Source organism: Schistocerca cancellata, chromosome 7 (assembly GCF_023864275.1).
Source record: "Schistocerca cancellata isolate TAMUIC-IGC-003103 chromosome 7, iqSchCanc2.1, whole genome shotgun sequence".
In the NCBI taxonomy this organism is placed as follows: Eukaryota; Metazoa; Arthropoda; class Insecta; order Orthoptera; family Acrididae; genus Schistocerca; species Schistocerca cancellata.
Window position 1 is genome coordinate 472,743,964 of NC_064632.1, and position 22,479 is coordinate 472,766,442.

Consider the following 22,479-nt stretch of genomic DNA (forward strand, 5'->3'; position numbering starts at 1 on the left):
GGCCGAGGAGGGCATGGCAAGCACAAAGACAAGCAGTGGGAGTACTCTCCGAGTGCAGGTGGGCATCACTTTACTGAAATGTAAGCCCAGGACGTCTCTTCCCTTGTCATCTGGGTTCATTTCGAAGCGGGACTGGTCGTGCCAAGTGGCTCTGTTAATCAAGACTCATATCTAGCTTACGTGGGCTCTACTATTAGTCAGTGGGGTGTCACAGTGGAAGACATTAGCCTCGCGGTTCAGATCCATGTCCGACTATCCGTGATCGCTGTGCACTGGTTAAGGAAAGTGCTGCGATACTGTCCTGAAGGAAGCCGTATCAAGGTCGTTCCGCAGTTCGACCTTCTGCTATCATTCTAATGACGTCGAATGGGTGCTTCTAGCACTTCATCGCAATCTTGCTAGTCTCGTTTCTTCCTGAATGACGTCATCAAATTCTCAGTGCTGAGTCTTACTTTGTCTACTGGGTGGAAAACTCTTCTGATTGAATCCTACAATAGCTGCATCAACTGTTGCGTAAGTATACACACCTCCGGTAGATGTTGGTCTGTTTCAAATGGAATTAAATGCGGTTGTAGTCGAAGTGTCACTCGGTGGCTCAGTGATAACCAGAAAAACACCTCATATGTGGACTATTGAAAGTTACAGAAAAAAATTACAGTAATGCTTTATAAACTTTTGGAAATATTTGTAGCTGAATTCTGAAAAATACAACATGCGGAAAATTGCGAATGAAGATATGAATCCAATTAAACTGTGCCTCAGAACATTCCTGAAGCATAGTCTTCATCCTACAGCATTCCTTCATCTTCAACCTTCCTCTTGGCATTCCTTTTGGCACTTCGTGCTTCTTTGGTAACTTGAAGAGGGAATCTTTCAGCTTCATGCACCCGTTGTCTGTTACACGCAAGCAATTGATCTTCCATATTAGACCCACAATTTATGCCTAAATTTCTCAGAACTTCCAACTTTCTCGTCACTCCATCATTGGAACATATCACTGCATCTATTACACCAACGTTGAATGTATTTAATCCTACAAAAGCATTCCTGGGTAATCTTTCCCATACGCAGTGGTTGAAAGTTTCATTTGTATTCTGAGTGCCCCCATGAAGACATTTACCAAGCAAAACAGGGTCACTTAGGTCTCTCAAAACTGGTTTTATTTCATTCATAACAGGCTCAGGAAGAGAGTGCTTATGATGGTATATTTGATCACTTTCTTTTGCTTTTTGGTAATCACACCAAGGATCTCCTCCTTTAGGGCAAAGTCCGTGAGCAGGATGGTCATCTATGGACAACTGATGAAAGTAGGTGACCCATACAGCTTTTGCTATTGCTGTAACATCATTCAGAGGTGTTATTCGTCTAATGGCCAGTCCATAATAACTCTGAAGGAGGTCTATTTCAGTTTCTGTCAATTTGTCTCGGCCAGACAGAGATTTTCCATCAGATAGCAACTTTCCTTTCTTTTCTCTTCGTAGCTTCCTCAGTGTAGCACCAATCCTCGTTTGCACATGTCCACAACTCTCCAGTATTGTCACCAAGGTATCACCATAAACATTGAACTCATTAATTTTATTGAAAGCTTTAGAGATCCCCATCGCCTAGGTACTTTGTATAGCTAACGTTATAAACGGGCACCGACCTCTGAAATATTTTTAGAGCTCCATCACACTCCATACCTCCACTGTAACCATCATAATTCTTTGACACTGATGTTCAATATGTCCTTCAGTGTTACCATGGCAGGTGTGGCAGTACACAGGTAAGCACTCGACATCAACACCTTTTCCATTCTCCAGAGAAGTAGCAATTAAAACACCATTCAAGGAACGATGCCCTCGACGTTGGCAGGTCCCATCAAGTGCAACATCAATGTCCCTCGGTCCACTAATATTTACATTTTCTTCTACTGCACGTTTCACAGATGCTTTAGACACAACCTTCAACGCACCTAATAGAATTTTTATCCATTTTCTGAACCTACTGGGAAGAGGAAGAAGGTACATCAAACCACATAGCGTTTGAGCAGCCTTTTTTCCTTTTCCTGTTGCACGAATTGCTTACACTAACTTCAAGTTCACATCATATGAATTATGCACAATGTATGAAGTCATTTTTGAGGCAGATTTATTGCAGAGTCTACACAGAACAACTGATTTTTAACGCTAAACCCTTCCTGTTACTTTGTTTCTCAGTTATTTACAGACAGCCTACAACATCACATTGTTTACATTTCGCCACTTCCTTTATCAAAGAAGATAAGATGCCCACTTCAACAACAACAAATCCACTACAAACAGCATCACTGCCAACACAGAAATTGGAACCACCAGCAGGTGTGCCGTGTGGGTGTTTCTTCCCTGAAGAACTGATACATAGGTTACTTCCAACAGTGTGGCTTGCTTTCTTTGAGAATCGGTTACCGCTGAATTTACTTTTATTGAATTTCTTGATTCGTGGTATAGTTCGTATTTATTGCACACTAAAGGATATGTGCTTCCACAAATATATGTAGCACTAGGGCAACAAACATTCAGTAGCACGTGAACAAACTGCTTCAGTGAAACAAAAGTAAATACCAGCAAAGATATCATTTACAGACACTAGAAACCTGCACTGTTATCAACATATACAATGTATCATACGTATAATTGATGGCAACAGAAAGTTCACAGTTCTTTTCGAAATACTGGTTCCGGTAACAGAAATAAAGGGGGCGTGTCGGCATACATGACCATAACTTTAAAATATGGTATATATACGTCATTTTTTATTTGAAACCCTATAATGTATATATCAATGAAATCAGGAAAGACTATAGAATTTAATAAAGTCATAAAAAATTTCGATTACTCCATCACTTACAAGTAGCCTGTATCCGCCTTGCGGATTCACCCATACAATTTCATGGAGATGTATTGACTGGTCAACATAATCCATGCCCACACAATTAGGGATCCTCCTCGATGTCGGTCTGTTACCACAATGTTTGGATCCATAAACCGTGTTCCACGTTCCCTCCAGATGCGAATCCATTGAGAATCACTCTACAGACTAAATCGGGACTAAACTGTGAAAAGAGAATTGGCCTACCGTTACACAGACCAGGTGGCACGTTGACAGCTCCACTATAGACGTTCCCTTCTGTGAAGACACGCCAGAGATAAACAGACAGCAGCCCTCCAATAATAAAGGTAATTTTGCTGAAGCCACCGTTTGTCTCGATGCAAGACGTCCAATGTATGCTGCGAGGTCAGATGCCAGTTGCCGCGCAGCACTAACGTGGTACCGCCGTGCCCTTACAGCCAAATGACGAACGATTCACATTAAGTCGTCGGCAACATCAGCTTGCGAATGTCCTGCTTCATTCTTCCTATGGCCCTCCACCACAGAGGGCGTGGCAAGCGTCTTCTCCATGCCATTCTGCACCGTCTGTAACTGTGTACACAGCGATTTTGTATATGGACTATCCCACAAACACTACCCCGTTTGGTAGATGTCCTGACGTCAACGTTTGTGTGGTTGTCCATTGGCTGGAATGTCATTTTCCTTGCAGAACACGATCATAGGGACATCTGTTGACAGTTTGTAAGATTATATCGTGAGTTAGACGCTGGATGGGAAATAGTGGTTTGTTGCTTTAATTTTGGAAACCAGTCAAATTATTTATGGATGTTTTATTTTTAGATTTGGAAGTAATTATTAAATGTGACGGTAGAAACTTACATCTGACTGTTCGCGATCGAAACTGTTACAATGAAGTTTTCATAAAATTTATACGTTTTCAGTATCTCTCGGGACAAATCTGCTGCCTATTATTAAGATTTTAGTTATTTCAGGAAAATAGTAGCATACCTGACGTACGCTAACTGAACAGTGCATAATCTTGAAAGTGCGCAGATGGTCTGTAAGAAGAGGTGTGAGACAGACACACACACACACACACAAACACACTCACACACCTCGTCCTGGTGTATAAAAGGCAAGAGTGTGCCATCTCCAATAAGGCCACATGTAGTGCTAGCACCAGCCTGCGGGTTCACGACAGCTTTCCTTTACTTTGCCATAAGTTATTGCTGTCCTAGTGTATTTGGTTCCATGTCTAGATTCAAACTCACTGTATTAAGTTAGCCCTAAAGTCTGGGTCTGTATCACAGGCAAACAGTACAGTGTCATAAGAGAAACAAGGGAAGTTCAAGTATGATCCACGAAAACGTATACCTTCTGCCCTTATCCTGTAGGGAATATATGTCTGTACCATCTTTCAATTCTAAATTCCTCCGTATCTTGATCAAATCTGATGGAAGCAGTAATATGATATATATATGTATCTGGTATGTTGGCTAATTTCTTGTTTTCGCAGGGCAACAGGGCATCCGATAACGCGTGCAATTTTTAGATGTTACTGCGTCACATCTCCTTATTTCAGTACGACTAAGCTCTTCCACCCCCCACCACCCACCACCACCCTCACCCATCTCCCGCTCTTAAACCACTCCCATCGATTCTTTAAGAAACCGGATTCCTACATTACAACACCATAACACCATATCTCATGAACGTCGTTCAAGAACATACGTTTGCAGGTACAGTCGACGGTATATGTGGATACTGTCCGCCAAATGTGTTGCGAGTAGAATTAGTAGTTAAGAAGTAATAAATTGGAACGTCAAGCCTGATGCTGAAATCTTACTGCATGAACAGCTAAAACGTTGTGGAGATTAACTTTTTTCGTTTCATTATTTTGCTGGTGGTGTCACCGACCAAAGATTTCGAAAAATTTTGAAGTTGTGTGTCAAGTTTGTTGAACGTTGCTAAGTGCTCTCATTCTGAAATACTGCATGAATATGGTCTGGGTAATTTTCTCGCCGTTACTGTCACGGCATGAAGATATATACATACTTTCTAAAATTAACGAATGTCTTTCTGTGTTAAAGTTTTGCTTGAGATTTTACCTCTTACTGGGTAGATTAAGACAGCCTCTTTGATTTTTTACTTTACGCAGTAATTAAATTTGTGTAGCAGTCTTCTTTTGAAAACTAATTTATTTGACAAGATCAGTATATTAACATAGTTGGTGGATTACTATTTTCGGCAGTATGAACTGTCATCCTCAATCCATAGAAGCAGGTAGTTGTAGTTACACCATACGGTGCCTACACCACTCTGCTACATGAGCCCGGTTTTCCAGAAACTGTGTCAACATAGCAATATTGGGAAATAAATTGATTCTCAAAAAAAGACTACAATAGAAAATTATAAATCTCCTGCTGGACTGAATGATTGTGTTACGTAAGTATAAAAGTTTTATACCCTGAAATACAAATTTTTTGTGTCCTAGAAGCCGTTAGACAGACAAACTGCCACAATACTTTGTGATCGTAGTTGTTAAGTATGCTGGTATGTGATGTAAATACAACTGGAAAAGGGGCTGTGGGCTGTGACAACTGAAAGACAGTACCACAGGTTGCCCGCAAAAACTGAATGTTGAGACGGTCTGTGTATTTTTCACTGTAATTTATCGACGTCAGGACGGAGATACGGTTCTCTGAAACTCCTACGGAAAGAATAATGTATGGGATTTGTTAGTATTTATATTAAGTAATTGGGAGTTACATACATAGCTACAAGTCTGAGTTGCGTTATAGCGTATTATTTTAATGTCGTAGACTCCAGTAACATCTCACGCAAGTTCCTACAGCTTATAGCTTCGCGTCTTGAGAACATCCTCGATGCCGGCCGAAGTGGCCGTGCGGTTAAAGGCGCTGCAGTCTGGAACCGCAAGACCGCTACGGTCGCAGGTTCGAATCCTGCCTCGGGCATGGATGTTTGTGATGTCCTTAGGTTAGTTAGGTTTAACTAATTCTGAGTTCTGGGGGACTAATGACCTCAGCAGTTGAGTCCCGTAGTGCTCAGAGCCATTTTTGAACATCCTCGATGCAACTGGAGCCGTTGAGGCGATAATGTACGATCACTGAATATTACGTTAGAATCTAGATGTCAGCCCGACAGCGCAGTTTAACTTGTGCACACAATGCTAGGAGCTACGTCTCGGCCCGCTGGAGCTGCTGGAGTGCTGCCACGAAGCGCTGGAAGTGCAAACAGCGGGCAGTGGCAGGGCGGGCCTGGACAATGGCCATTAGAGTAATGAGGAGCGGGTAAACAGGACGAGCGGCGGCATGGAGAGCGCCTCTCCTCAGATCCCACGGGGCGGCCGCACTCTGCCTATTGCCAGGCATTCGCAGATGCGCTTCCCGGGTATCAAAGCAGTAGTGAACGACCGAATAGGCGATCTGTCCATTTTTGGAGCCGATAGCCGGCCGAAGTGGCCGTGCGGTTAAAGGCGCTGCAGTCTGGAACCGCAAGACCGCTACGGTCGCAGGTTCGAATCCTGCCTCGGGCATGGATGTTTGTGATGTCCTTAGGTTAGTTAGGTTTAACTAGTTCTAAGTTCTAGGGGACTAATGACCTCAGCAGTTGAGTCCCATAGTGCTCAGAACCATTTGAACCATTTTTTTTTTTTTTTTGGAGCCGATAACAGTGACAGCCGTTTATGCGGAATTCCAAACGCTAATTCGTCGCAAAAGTACCAGAAAATACACATGTCACAAGATACAGCGAAATCTGTACTGAATTCAATAACTGCAGAGCATAACACCGTTTGTAAATCGTTTTAAAAACGGGAAAAAGTAAAAGAAACTATAGCGGGTTGCTGAGCTCTTAATCCGACGGGTCAGCTATGAGTATCTTCACCAGCAGCAGATGCAGCAGCTTTATGACGCTAGGGGTGTATGTCCTCCCAGTGGATGTAGTGCTGAAATACCTTACCTGTATGTCGCCTTTAAACTGCGCTGAGTAGCACAAATAAATGAAGTAGCAATAAGGTGTGAGGGAGAAGATAATGTGCTAAGAACGGCAGCAGGTGTAACATGAACGTTTATTCTGGCCGAGTATGATCACATATGGACTATGAAAGTCCACTGTGTGATCAAAAGTATCCGGACACCTGGCTGAAAATGACTTACCAGTTCGTGGAGCTCTCCATTGATAAAGATGGAATTCAATATTGTGTTGGCCCGCTCTTACCCTTGATGACAGCTTCCGCTCTCGCAGGCATACGTTCAATCAGGTACTGGACGTTTCTTGGGGAATGTGTAAGTAGGTTGTTTAGGTTTTTATGTTGGTAACGCCAAGTAGCGCTCTGTATGAAAATCACTGACTGTGCTGTGTGCCATTTTTTTGTAAAAGCAGCAACCTCAGAATCTAGAATACAAAGAACACAAGTAAGTTAAACACTGAGGAGACAAAAGTCAAGCAACCGAGCCGCGCGGGGTAGCCGCGCGGTCTTAGGCGTCTTGCTGCGGTTCGTGCAGCTGTCCCGTCGGAGGTTCGAATCCTCCTTCGGATATGGGTGTGTGTGTTATTATTAGCGTATGTCAGCGTGTGTCAGCCTATGGATCGGCAACCTCAGCAGTTTGGTCCCATAGGAACTTACCACGAATTTCCAAATTTCCAAGCAACCGAAAGAAACAACCAGTAACAGAAAAAACAGAGGAGAAAGACGACAGAACAGGAAGAAAGCAACTCTAATTGACTGCCACACGTAGGCACGATGACTCGGCGCTACGTATGTCGTGTACGACTTCATACAAAGCTGGACAGAAGCAGAAATGATTAGCAAACGAGTTAACATAGTAAACAGAAGATTTGCTACATTTTATAGAAAGATTCATTACAAGTAATAAAGTAAGAAACAGAGTTTAGCTGTCACAATGTCAGCAAGTCTCTCTCTAAAGTAAGCAGGGTCCAAGTGAGAGTGGGCAAGTGGCGGCCGCTGGCCGTCCTACATTGCGATGGCAGGGGTCGTTCTTAATCCACAGCTACTGGAGGTGTGGCTCAGTGGGCATGCTGCAATGTGTACACCAGATCCCGCGTGACCGCTTTCAGCGTTCGGTGTCAAACTGAAACTTGCAATTCCGTTACCAAATTAAAGATGGTAGGGGTATCGATACCACAGAACAACTGCTGATCACAAGGGGACCATACAACCTTCCCCTCACTGAGCAAGTAAGCGCTTAGTTTCCAAATCGCAAGGTGCCTGGATAGAATCTCCCTGTCTGTAGTACGTTCTTGTAAGATACACTATGTGATCAAAATATCCGGACACCTGGCTGAAAATAATAAGTTCGTGGCGCCCTCCATCGGTAATGCTGAAATCCAACATCATGTTGGCCCACACTTACCCTCTTTTTTGCGACCTAAAACAAAAAAAAAACACTTAGCCTTTATGACAGCTTCCACTGTCGCAGGCATCAGTCAGGTGCTAGAAGATTTATTGGGGAATGGCAGCACTTTTTCACGGAGAGCTGCAGTGAGGAAAGATATCGATGTCGATCGGTGACTGTCGCAGCCATCCACTGTCGCAGGCATCAGTCAGGTGCTAGAAGATTTATTGGGGAATGACAGCACTTTTTCACGGAGAGCTGCAGTGGGGAAAGATATCGATGTCGATCGGTGAGGCTTGGCACGAAGTCGGCGTTCCAAAACATCCCAGAGGTGTCTTATAGGATTAAAGTCAGGACTCTGTGCACGCCAGTCCATTACAGAAAGGTTATTGTCCTGTAACCACTCCACCACAGGCTGTGTGTCATGAACAGGTGCTCGATCGTATTGAAAGATGCAATCGCTATCCCCGAATTGCTCTTCAACAGTGGGAAGCAAGAACGTGCTTAAAACACCAATGTAGGACTGTGCCGCGATAGTGCCACGCAAAATAACAAGGGAAGCAAGCCTCCTCCATGAAGAACACGACCACACCATAACACCACCGCCGCCGAATTTCGCTGTTGGCACTACACATGCTGACAGATGACGTTCACCGGACATTCGCCTCACCCACACCCTGCCATCGGATCGCCACATTATATATCGTGATTCGTCACTCCACACAACGTTCACTGTTCAATTGTCCAATGTTTACGCATCTCACACCAGCGAGGCGTCGCTTGGCTTTAACCGGCGTGACCGCTCGACCATGAAATCCAAGTTTCCTCACTTCCTGTCTCTATGTCATAGTACTTGCAGTGGATCCTGATGTAGTTTGGAATTCCTTTGTGATGGTCTGGATAGATGTCTGCCTATTACACATTACGACCCTCTTCAACTGTCAACGGTTGGCCTGTACGCTTTTGTGCTGAACGTGTCCCATCACGTTTCCACTTCACTATCACGTCGAAAACAGTGGACCTAGGTATGTTTAGGAGTGTGGAGATCTCGCGTACGGACGTGTGACGCAAGTGACACCCAGCCACCTGACCACGTTCGAAGGCCGTGAGTTCAGCAGAGCGCACCATTCTGCTTTGTCACGATGTCTAATGTCTACTGATGTTGCTGATATGGAGTACCTGGCAGTAGGTGGCACCACAATGCTCCTAATATGAAAAACGTATTTTTTGGGGGTGTCCGGTTCCATTGATCACATAGTGTATCTGCATCAGTCTTCAGTGGCATACGCATGGTGCACCGCGAAACTGTGTGACGACCAAGAGCTGTTTGTGAACATAAATCATGTTTTGCAACAGACATATTCAAAGGACCATGTAATAGCAAAAATTCGGCGTTCTGTGCATTGTTTCCCGTGTTTCTACTTCCATTATCATTCAGATTTTTACTCTACTCCGTAGTTCACTTATTATAGTTGTACCAAATATAGACACTTTAAATACATTAAACGACTGTAACGATTTCACTGAAAATTTTTGTGTGTCACTGTTTAGGTTTCCGTTCCTCAGTCGTTGAAAAAGGATCACTTTGTTGTCCATTCGTCTGTTTGTCTCTCTGTCTGTTCGACTGTTGAAAAATATTTGTCTCAGGAACGCTTAGACATATCAAGTTGACGTTTATGTCACTTAGTGAGGCCTACAGTTTCTCGGTGGTGTAAAAATCTGAAGCTTATAGGTCAGCGCAATCAAAAGACACGACCATGTATGTCACACATTTTGATACTTGCAAACTCACTCATCGAAATCTTAGAGGTACCTACCGTTGACCTAGAATCATAAAATTTTGGCAAGAATCAAGGTTTCACACTACAACGAACCGAAAACGTTGTATATCTGTAATTACATCACATGAAAAAATTGTCATTTTCTATCAGATTGTTTGTCTGTCCGTCCATCTGTAAAGACCCCTTTTTCTCAGAAACTGGTAGATGTTTGAAGCAGCAATTAATGTCGCGCACTGAAGTCTATATTCCATCGCGCCTGGCATATTCTTACTTATATCCAATCTCTTTTTTAGAAAATAATGTTGTCCATATTTCACGATAAAAATTATGAAATAATAAATGAACATTTAAATATCGATAATCTGCACATTCGTAAAAAAATGTTTTTACAGTCACGGGGAATGGAAAAAAACATATAGACAGAGATATGCGATCCGCAGACTCCGGACCTACGAAATTAGGTGCCTTCACTCTCGGCCGCGGTCTACTTGACTTTCACCTGCGCTACAAAGTAGGTAAGCATGTCTAAAATTTTTAAACTCCGTTTTCTCGAGAACAGTTGAGAGATGTGTCTTCCTGTTTAGATACGAGGGGCATCAGTAAGTGGGGCAACAATTTTTTTTCGGACAATCTAGGCTGAAAAGTATCCGGTATTTGTTGTGGGTCATCGTAGACAATTCCCGCTTCAGCCACTATAGTTTCATGAAGTTCTGATGGATGGAAGAACTATAGAAAGCCTTCAAAATGGCGGCTGTACGGAAAGAGTGTTCCAAGGAGAGAGCTGTGACTGAGTTTCTTTCTTGAGCATCAAATATATTCGTAGGTACTTGCTGGATGTCAAGCACGGTGAGTCGTTGGCCGAGACGTCTGTCTTCATCACAACAAGGTTGCAGAAACCGGTCCGGTATTGTACGTGCCGGCCGGTGCACACAGCTGTGAGCCCTGGAATGTTAAAATTTGCTGATACTCTGATTCGAGGTATTCCACGGATCAAAATCGGATATCTAGCTGCTCAGTAGGGTGTCTGTGTTGGTAATACTAAAACACCCGTCCAGCAGTTGGGGTACTCAAAGATCAGCGCCTGCTGGGTTCATCGCCACCTATCAGATCAACAAAGCAACAAAGAAACTGCTTGCGCGTTACGAACCCGATTCTGACAATTTTTTGTCTAACAGCGTCACAGGCGATAAAACACGGGTTTATCACGTTGAAATGGAGATAAAACGGCAATCCATGGGTTGGCGCATGACCCCTCTCCTCCGGAGGGAAAGTACAAAACCGCACCGTTAGCCGGTAGTCATGGCGACGGTCTTCTGTGAAAGGGTTATTCTGTTTGATGTCCTCCATCATGGTGCAACGATCAACTCTGAAGTGGATGTGCTACGCTCAGGAATTTGAAGAAACGACTTCAGCGTGTTCGACGACACAAAAATGCAAACTAACTTCTCCTTCCACGTGCCTCACACATGTCTGCGCTCCCAAAAGGAGATCACAGGATTTCATTGTACTGTTCCGTCTTGTTTAGGCGTAACTACATGCGCCGGAACGTAGGTGAAGAACGCAAGAGAAGAGGAGGCGGTGAAACGATGTCGGCCAATAGCGCACTGACCAGGACGTCACCACGATAGGAGCAGCATCTAGCCGAAGTAAATATAAGCGTCGCACCTACCAGCCTCGACCGGACATTAGTATTCGCGAAGTATTACCACAGCCTAGCGGAGGGTGCTACGATAACAGTTATTAGTGATCCCCAAATTATGTATCAAACTTGCATGTACATTATATATACACTCCTGGAAATGGAAAAAAGAACACATTGACACCGGTGTGTCAGACCCACCATACTTGCTCCGGACACTGCGAGAGGGCTGTACAAGCAATGATCACACGCACGGCACAGCGGACACACCAGGAACCGCGGTGTTGGCCGTCGAATGGCGCTAGCTGCGCAGCATTTGTGCACCGCCGCCGTCAGTGTCAGCCAGTTTGCCGTGGCATACGGAGCTCCATCGCAGTCTTTAACACTGGTAGCATGCCGCGACAGCGTGGACGTGAACCGTATGTGGAGTTGGCGGACTTTGAGCGAGGGCGTATAGTGGGCATGCGGGAGGCCGGGTGAACGTACCGCCGAATTGCTCAACACGTGGGGCGTGAGGTCTCCACAGTACATCGATGTTGTCGCCAGTGGTCGGCGGAAGGTGCACGTGCCCGTTGACCTGGCACCGGACCGCAGCGACGCACGGATGCACGCCAAGACCGTAGGATCCTACGCAGTGCCGTAGGGGACCGCACCGCCACTTCCCAGCAAATTAGGGACACTGTTGCTCCTGGGGTATCGGCGAGGACCATTCGCAACCGTCTCCATGAATCTGGGCTACGGTCTCGCACACCGTTAGGCCGTCTTCCGCTCACGCCCCAACATCGTGCAGCCCGCCTCCAGTGGTGTCGCGACAGGCGTGAATGGAGGGACGAATGGAGACGTGTCGTCTTCAGCGATGAGAGTCGCTTCTGCCTTGGTGCCAATGATGGTCGTATGCGTGTTTGGCGCCGTGCAGGTGAGCGCCACAATCAGGACTGCATACGACCGAGGCACACAGGGCCAACACCCGGCATCACGGTGTGGGGAGCGACCTCCTACACTGGCCGTACACCACTGGTGATCGTCGAGGGGACACTGAATAGTGCACGGTACATCCAAACCGTCATCGAACCCATCGTTCTACCATTCCTAGACCGGCAAGGGAACTTGCTGTTCCAACAGGACAATGCACGTCCGCATGTATCCCGTGCCACCCAACGTGCTCTAGAAGGTGGAAGTCAACTACCCTGGCCAGCAAGATCTCCGGATCTGTCCCCCATTGAGCATGTTTGGGACTGGATGAAGCGTCGTCTCACGCGGTCTGCACGTCCAGCACGAACGCTGGTCCAACTGAGGCGCCAGGTGGAAATGGCGTGGCAAGCCGTTCCACAGGACTACATCCAGCATCTCTACGATCGTCTCCATGGGAGAATAGCAGCCTGCATTGCTGCGAAAGGTGGATATACACTGTACTAGTGCCGACATTGTGCATGCTCTGTTGCCTGTGTCTACGTGCCTGTGGTTCTGTCAGTGTGATCATGTGATGTATCTGACCCCAGGAATGTGTCAATAAAGTTTCCCCTTCATGGGACAATGAATTCACGGTGTTCTTATTTCAATTTCCAGGAGTGTAGTAAAGGGTCGGATTTATGTTGCATGTCGCCTATCGCTTGCGACACCATTGTTACTCAAATTACTATCAATGTCCATTGTTGAAATAAGCCAACGGCCTCGCCGAAGTGGTAACACCGGTTACCGTCAGATCGCCGAAGTTAAGCGCTTTCGGGCTGGGCTAGCACTTGGATGGGTGACCATCCGGTCTCCCGAGCGCTGTTGGCAAGCGGGGTGCACTCAGCCCTTGTGAGACAAACTGAGGAGCTACTTGATTGAGAAGTAACGGCTCCGATCTCTGAAATTGACATACGGCCGGGAGAGCGGTGTACTGACCACATGCCCCTCCATATTTGCATCTAGTGAAGCCTGTGGGCTGAGGATGACACGGCGACCAGTCGGTCCTTTTGGGCCTTCATGGCCTGTGCGGGAGTAGATTAAGTTTTTTACTTTTATTGAAATAAAACAACTAATGTTATTTGCATGAATTGTTGTATAGCATTCCAAGAACGCAGCATCCTTTAGACACCCTATACGAGACGAGTGGGCAGGACCCTACACTTCTCATCTAACCTACAGCCCAGGTCTCGCTCCGTTGGGATTCCCTCTGTTTGGTTCAATGAATGATGTAGTATCCCATCCTCGTCGCCACTGTGAGCCAACGAGCGTTCCAAACCGATCCTGCGAAGTCAATGTGCACTCGTTGCCTTGGCGATTGAGCCCTAGGCCAAGCTGAGAATGTCTGTGGTAGAGCGGATTGGTTGCCGCGCATCTGTTCAATATGAGCGTCCATACCCTGCCACGTACAGTGCCGTCGGGCCAACTGCTTGGCACGAACAATTCCCCAATGTCCTTGGTGAAATAAACGTAACACACCCTTTTGCAACAGTTCGGGAATAAGCAAACGCGATTGGTCACTGCAATTTTGAACTAGAATTGTTGAACTGAAAGATTATGTGGAATAATTTGTACTGCTGCAGTCGCTTTAGTGATATTTTACTAGCAAAATGCAATTCACAAGCATGCTGCAATCATCAGGTGCATTATACAGTTACGTATACATCAGCTGATAGGTTATGCACATTATCTGCGTGTGTCAGTGGAGTTAAGAATCGAAAAATAAACCTGCGTGGAAGGGTAAATCTGTTACAGTGTGTACAGTATACGAATAGCATGATTAGGTTATATATTAATACGTTTACTTACATTTCTGTTGGCGATTTCATTTTCTGGCACACAGAACACAGTAACAGGTAAATCACAACTTAGCATTTTCAAAAACATCTGTTTACATCTTTCCAAAGAGTTTTTTTAAAATTTAAGGTAAACTACTTACAATTTCAAAGACTGTTTACATCTTTCCAGAGAGTTATAAAATCTAAGCTAAACTACTTACAATTTCAAACACAGTAATATATGAAGTGCGTATATTAATAGTGGTACAATCCATTACCTCCACTTTTCTGTCTATAATGCTTCTGACATTAATGGTCCAAACAAACAGAAAGAAAGGTTCATCTTAGCAAGAAGCCATATGCTTGAATATTTCTGGTATCTCAGCTGCAGATTTTCCAGCGCTCATTTAACTCTGGGATTCTGTATCTCAGAATGAACAAAAGTGGACTTGTACCACTGTTGAAGTAAGCCATTCATATACCTGTAGTGAAGATAAGGACTTTTATCTAGATGTATTGACAATTTGGAGAATGTTACATGGATATTTAATGAAAACTATTCTGTCAATGAAATAAACATTTAATGTTGGAGAAGTTTTTGAAGAAGTTCGCATTATTACTTTCAAACTTATCATTTAATAATACATCTCCATGTGCTGTGCCATGAATGAAGATTTCCAGTTCTTCATATAAGTGCATATGGTGTCCCTTATTCTTTCTATGTAATATATGAAGATCATTCACAGTATCATCTAATGGGTGACCTGTGTCTTTTATGTGGGTGGCTGTTGCTGATATATTGTAATTGTTAGTGTGGTAAGCATTTATGTGTTCACTATATGATGTTTGGAAGTATCTGTCAGTTTGGCCCATATAGAGGGATCTGCAGGTATTACATACTATTTTATAGATGCCTGATTGTGAGTGTATATCCGTCTGTGCGAATATATTGTGTCTCAGTGTGTGTTGAAGTTTGTTGTGTGTTGTGAAAGCAATGTTAATGCCGTGTGGTCTGAAAATGTTTGCCATTTTGTAGGGGAGTTGGCCTGTGAAAGGTATACAAGCCGTGGGTTTCTTTTTCATTTCATGTATGGGAGGTGCTTTATTACTGTTTTTCCTTCTTTGCCCAAGGTTATCAATTAATACCTGCAGATGCCTCTACATAGGCCAAAATGGGAGAGACTTCCAAACAAGATGTAACGAACACATAAATGCCTACCGCACTAACAATTACAATTGATTAGCAATAGCCACCCCCTTGAAAGACACAGGCCACCCATTCCATGTAATTGCGAATGATCTTCATATATTACATAAAAAGAATAAGAGACACGAAATGGACTTATATGAAGAAGTGGAAATCTTCATTCATGGCACAGCACATGGAGATGCATTATTAAATGATAAGTTTGAAAGTAATAATGCGAACTTCTTCAAAAACTTCTCCAACATCAAATGTTTATTTCATTGACATAATAGTTTTCATTAAGTATCCACGTAATGTTCTCCATATTGCCAATACATCTATATAAAAGTCCTCATTTTCACTACAGGTATGCAGGTAATGTGTTTGAAATTGTATGTAGTTTTGCTTAGATTTTATAACTCTCTGGAAAGATGTAAACAGTCTTTTAAGTTGTAAGTAGTTTATCTTAGATTTTAAAACTCTCTGGAAAGATGTAAACTGATGTTTCTGCAAATGCTAAGTTGTGATTTACCTCTTACTGTGCTCCATGTTCCAGAAAACGAAATCGCAAACAGAAATGTTTGTAAACGTATTAATATGTAAAATAATCATGATATTCACATAATGTACACACTGTAACAGATTTATCCTTACACGCAGGTTTATTTTTCGATTCTTAACTCCACTGGCACACACAACTAATGTACATAACCTATCAGCTGATGATGGCAGCATGGTGCCGAAATGCATTGTGCTAGTAAAATATTAGTGAAAAGCGACTGCAGTTATTCCACACAATCTTATAATACAGTCACAGACCTTAACCAACATCTATATAACATGGATAGATTTGAAATGAAAGTTTATGCCGCCGTTCAAAATATCGGCGCACTGCTGAGTTCTGGATACCATTCAGCGAACGAGGCCAAGACGTGTGAATGTAATGCAACAAAATCTTGAGATCTGGGTCTTCTTCTGTGGTCTGTGCAATTTTTGTGAAGAAAGAGAATACCGGCCACGCATAACGACATCCTCTCCCTTGCTTCGCCGCGCGGGATTAGACGAGCGGTCTAAGGCGCTGCAGCCATGGACTGTGCATCTGGTCCAGGCGGAGGTTCGAGTCCTCCCTCGGGCATGGGTGTGTGTGTTTGTCCTTACGATAATTTAGGTTGAGTAGTTTGTAAGCTTAGAGACTGATGACCTCAGCAGTTAAGTCCCATAGGATTTCACACACATTTGAACATCTTCTCCCTTGCGTCCTTGGTATAAGACACTACAGTGGCGACGAGGATGAGATACTGCAGTGGTGACGATGATGGGATACTAGAAATGTTGCACTCCGCTGGAAGCAGTAGGTAGATGGTGAGGAGATTACTGATGCAGCAAGACATTGGCTATGACGTCGCTCAGTAGAGTGGTAACATACAGGCGGTCCCAGTAAGGTGGTGTAAGACTGTCACTTTGAACAAAGATTAAGTTGCAAAATAGGGAAACAATGAGGAATACTGGAATCCCAAATGAAGCCAACCTACTTCCAGAAAAAAAAAAATGCGTTGCTTTACTTATTGACCTCCCGTCGTATGACGTTGCTTCAGTCACGGCCTATACAGCCTGTCAATATGAATCAGATCGGTGAGTGTAAGTTCATACGGTCCTATAGCCAGTATGCTCTGTGACCGCACTACCTATTTAGCATGCGCATAGCTCCGCCACGTCGAGTGGCGCATCGCTGGAGCTGGCGCCAGCCGACTGGCAAGCACTGGCGTAGCGTCCCGGCAGTCGCGGCCTGCCCACAGCAACAGAAAGGCGGCCGCGGCCGATAGATAGGGCGCCGGCTGACTGATGGCGACCCCAAAACGGCGACTTCGGAAAGCGATAGCTCAGCCTGCGTGGCGTGGCGCGCCTGCAGCCGGCGGCCCGGTGTGGCGCCGCTCGCCCTTTTTCCTGTGTCTGCGCCGGCAGAGATATTCCTGTTGTCAAGGACACTGCGTCCCCGTCTCTCCCCAGTACGCCACACGCCAGTACAGCGCAGCTATCTCTCCACACGAGCGCAGTGGTGATCCGCTCGTCCCGCACTCCAAAATACACCACTTTTCACTAATACTAATTCAATTTCTACAGTGTAACGATCTTGAAGAAAATATTGTGCCAAAAAAACAAGCATCACTGCTATGTCACGATAACTTTAGCAAATAACAGACTACTGCCCATTAAAATCGCTACACCAGGAAGAAATGCAGATGATAAACGGGCATTCATTGGACAAATGTATTATATTAGAACTGACATGTGATTACATTTTGACGCAATTTGGGTGCATAGATCCTGAGAAATCAGTACCCAGAACAACCGCCTCTGGCCGTAATAACGGCCTTCATATGCTTAGGCATTGAGCCAAACAGAGCTTGGATGGCGTGTACAGGTACAGCTGCCCATGCAGCTTCAACACGATACCACAGTTCACCAAGAGTAATGACTGGCGTATTGTGACGAGCCAGTTGCTTGGCCACCATTGACCAGACGTTTTCAATCGGTGAGAAATCTGGTGAATGTGCTGGCCAGGGCAGCAGTTTAACGTTTTCTGTATCCAGAAAAGCCCGTACAGGACCTTCAACATGGGGTCGTGCATTATCCTGCTGAAATGTAGGGTTTCGCAGGGATCGAATGAAGGGTAGAGCCACGGGGCGTAACACATCTGAAATGGAACGTCCACTGTTCAAAGTGCCGTCAATGCGAACAAGAGGTGACCGAGACGTGTAACCAATAGCACCCCATACCATCACGCCGGGTGATACGCCAGTATGGCGATGACGAATACACGCTGCCAAGTAACACCGAGCGAGGTGGCGCAGTGGTTAGACACTGGACTCGCATTCGGGAGGACGACGGTTCAATCCCGCGTCCGGCCATCCTGATTTAGGTTTTCCGTGATTTCCCTAAATCACTCCAGGCAAATGCCGGGATGGTTCCTCTGAAAGGGCACGGCCGACTTCCTTCCCCATCCTTCCTTAATCCGATGAGACCGATGACCACGCTGTCTGGTCTCCTTCCCGAAAACAACCAACGCTGCCAAGTGCGTTCACCGCGATGTCACCAAACACGGATGCGACCATCATGATGCTGTAAACAGAACCTGAATTCATCTGAAAAAATGACGTTTTGCCTTTCTTGCACCCCGATGACCCTCCTGAACCCACCGATTCCATATTCTGCTAACAGTCATTGGATATCGGCAACGCGAGCAGCAATGTCGCGATACGATAAACCGCAATCGCGATAGGCTACAATCCGACCTTTATCAAAGTCGGAAACGTGATGGTACGCATTTCTCCTCCTCACACGGGGCATGGCAACAACGTTATACCAGGAAACGCCGGTCAACTGCTGTTTGTTTATGAGAAATGGGTTGCAAACTTTCCTCATGTTAGCACGTTGTAGGTGTCGCCACCGGCGCCAATCTTGTGTGAATGTTCTGAAAAGCTAATCATTTGCATATCACAGCATCTTCTTCCTGTCGGTTAAATTTCGCGTCTGTAGCACGTCATCTTCGTGGTGTAGCAGTTTTAATGGCCAGTAGTGTATGTTTTGGAGAGGCAGAACAGTGTTACATTTGGCGTCATGGTGTGGGAAACTACCGGTTAGGTATTCAGGTCACGGCTAGTAATGACTGAGGGAAATTCTACGGCACAACCGTATCTCAAGGACGTCCCATGGCATGTGTTACCCCCCCCCCCCCCCCACGCGACCGTATTATAGTGCCATTTTTCAACGGCACGAGGCCTTATGAACTGTCTGCTTAATACTGATTTACTGTCGTGGCCAGGAAGATCCCCAGATCTGTCCCCGATGGAAATTGAGTTGGACGAGGTCGAATGTCAATTCCGTCCTATTTCAGTATCCAGGATATCAAAGTCCAATTCCAACAGTTGTGGTCCAGCTTGCCCTATGAGAGGATACAATGAGTGAGACCCTTCCCAACAATCAGTGCATGGTTCCAGGTCAAAGAAAATGTAACGTCCTGCCGACAAGTGAACTCATACTGCCAAATTCTTTATCACTATGACTCGACGTTGGTTTCCTGTAATAACATCAGATAGCCTCTTAGTTCGTGAAGATTCATTTCGTTTCCTCTTCCCCTTCTACCTTTGATCCTATAAGATGACTACATGGGAAAAAACTGTAATATGCAATCACTGTAAAGAACAGCATATAACACAGACCGATACAACAAATATAGGAAGCAACATTACTGTAACGTAGTGGCATTCGGTATGGGAACAGCTCAATCGTACTGATCTTCCGCTGCATTCAGTGTTCCATTGCACGAGGTCCATAACAGTCAACGCTTTTCATCAGTAAACGTAAACATATAGCTGCGTACCAGTGTTAACGTTAAACTGACCCTCCCAAAAAACAAACCCAAGAGAAAATTTTGGAAATTTACGCCAAGGACAGCACACACATCCATATCCAAGGGAGAATTCGAACCTCCGACGGGGGGAGCCACGCGAACCGTGGCAATGCACCCTACACAGCAGGGCTACCCCGCACAGCAAACGCATGAGAGAATAAAGAGATAATGACTGCGTTCTTGAGGGGTAACAGTAATACGGCCGTTACTTGTGTCAGAACAAGTACCGTGAGCAAACGGAAAAACCACAGAACAAAATATACAGGGTGGGTCAGGAGGAAACGTACATGCTTTCAGGGGTGATAGTATTAGTCATTCTGAACAAAAAACTTCATATGAACGCATGCCCTATTCCGAATGGTTTCCGAGATAGAACACATTTAATATGACTTTTCTACATTTTTCTTGAATAACTCGAAAAACGCACCCTCCAGCAAGAACGTGTCGCAGTACAAAATTTAACTATATTAAATTTCCTACGAAAACAGTCCTATTAATTTTTTCTCTAGAACTAACGGCTTGTGCGAAGAGAGAGTGGGAATGTTGAAAAACTCGCTCGACGCGCACGCGCATGCGCTTACGTAGTATTTGTACCCCAATTTGAGCTGGTTTCCCGAACTTATAGACCACAAGTGCCCTGTATCAAACTGTTCGTCTCAACTTGCTACATCAGTACGCTACCTCAAATTGGCCTACAAAAACTGCGGAAGCTACAGCGCGTGCGCGTCGAGCGAGATTTTCAACATTCTCGCGCTCTCTTCGCACAAACAATTAGTTCTAGAGAAAAAAGTAAATAGGACCTTTTCTGTGGGAAATTTAATATAGTTTAATTTTGCACTGCGGCATATTTTCGCTGGAAGGTGCGGTTTTCGAGTTATTCAAGAAAAACCTACAAAAGTGATACTAAATGTGTTCTATCTCGGAAACCATTCGGAATAGGGAATGCATCTATATGAAGGTTTTTGTTCAGAATCACTAATACTATCACCCCTCAAAGCATGTACCTTTCCTAGTGACTCACCTTGTAAATATTTACAAATAAATGACGATTTCAAAGACTTTATTGATCTCACACAGATATGATTTTGTGTATACGCACTGAAGCGGTGAGTGTAAATTTGTGCCAACTCTAGGAATCGAACTCAGGTCTCCTGTTTACTAGGCAGGTGCGTCAGCGGCCAAGCCACTTTGATACAGCACTTTCACCCAACTGCACGAATTGCCCTCGCATGCTTCCTTCTTCAGTTCCCCGCCTTGGTACACACTTTCACTGGCTGCTTCAGCCTATGCGCATAAAACGTAAATATTTAAACTACTGTGCATATATCTTAGTGCAATAGAGGTACAAAGATAGCTGAGGGTAATAAATCAAACGAAACGCTATTCTGTAGCAAGTCTCCGGAGCCACAGGATTCTCACACCAAATTTTCATACTGAACTAACTCCACAATTTTGTCTGTAGATCAGAGCTGGACATATTTGTCACAGGGAGCTATCCACGATCATAATTTATATATAACGGGCTTCTTTTCTAACTGTCGATCGCTGTTTTTATTTCAGACAGATAGGAAAGAAGCCTATTTCGTTAACAGAATTCAGTTCAATCCTATGCTAAATGCAGATCTCTATGTTTACTAATGACGGCTATTACATATTTCTCTGTTGTGTGTAAATAATTACGTTTCACTTACCGTGCCTTTCTTAATATGTACGCACTTCTCCAATTAAATAGAAGTGCATAAACTAGTAATTACTTAATGGAAACCAGTGCCGCGCGGGATTAGCCGAGCGGTCTGCGGCGCTGCAGTCATGGACTGTGCGGCTGGTCCCGGCGGAGGTTCGAGTCCTCCCTCGGGCATGGGTGTGTGTGTTTGCCCTTAGGATAATTTAGGTTAAGTAGAGTGTAAGCTTAGGGACTGACGACCTTAGCAGTTAAGTCCCATAAGATTTCACACACATTTATTTTTTGGAAACCAGGAAACCCAGGATTATTTAAATAATCGAACTCACTTGTATAAAACAGCTTCAGGCATCTGATTACTTAACAATGAATTAACGTTTGGAAAAAAAAACAACAACAACAACTTGACGTTGACGAAATAAGGAGGAAAAGTTTAGGAAATTACTGAAATTATGCTTAAAGTTTGTTGTAAGTCGCTAAGTGCTCTCATTATGAGACGCACCGTCTGCCAAAAGTGGTTGCGAATAGAATTAGTAGGAAAGAATTAATAAATTAGAAAGTCACGTCTGATGTTTATCTCTTACTGCGCGCTGTTGTAAACAGAAGCTAGTTTTCATGCATTTAAATGTCTATGAATTCATATCTTCTGAACTACATGTCCTACAGTGGTAAAAGTTTGCAAGTGCATTCAGTGTCATATGTGGATACTGTCTGTGAATTTTGTTGTGAATAGTGTCGGTAGTAAGGAATTAATATAAATAAGAAGACATGTCTGATGGTGAAGATTTTTACTGCATGAACAGGAAAAACTGAGTAAGAAATAAACT

General features: G+C 44.3%; 1 protein-coding gene and 1 pseudogene across 1 annotated transcript in view; both read left to right on the forward strand.

Annotated features, from left to right (window-relative positions):
* The window catches only part of LOC126092834 (protein O-mannosyl-transferase TMTC2-like), a 445,889-nt gene that overhangs the window by 101,422 nt on the left and 321,988 nt on the right, over positions 1–22,479 (forward strand). The window lies entirely within an intron of this gene.
* Positions 13,310–13,427, forward strand: LOC126093634 (5S ribosomal RNA; annotated as a pseudogene).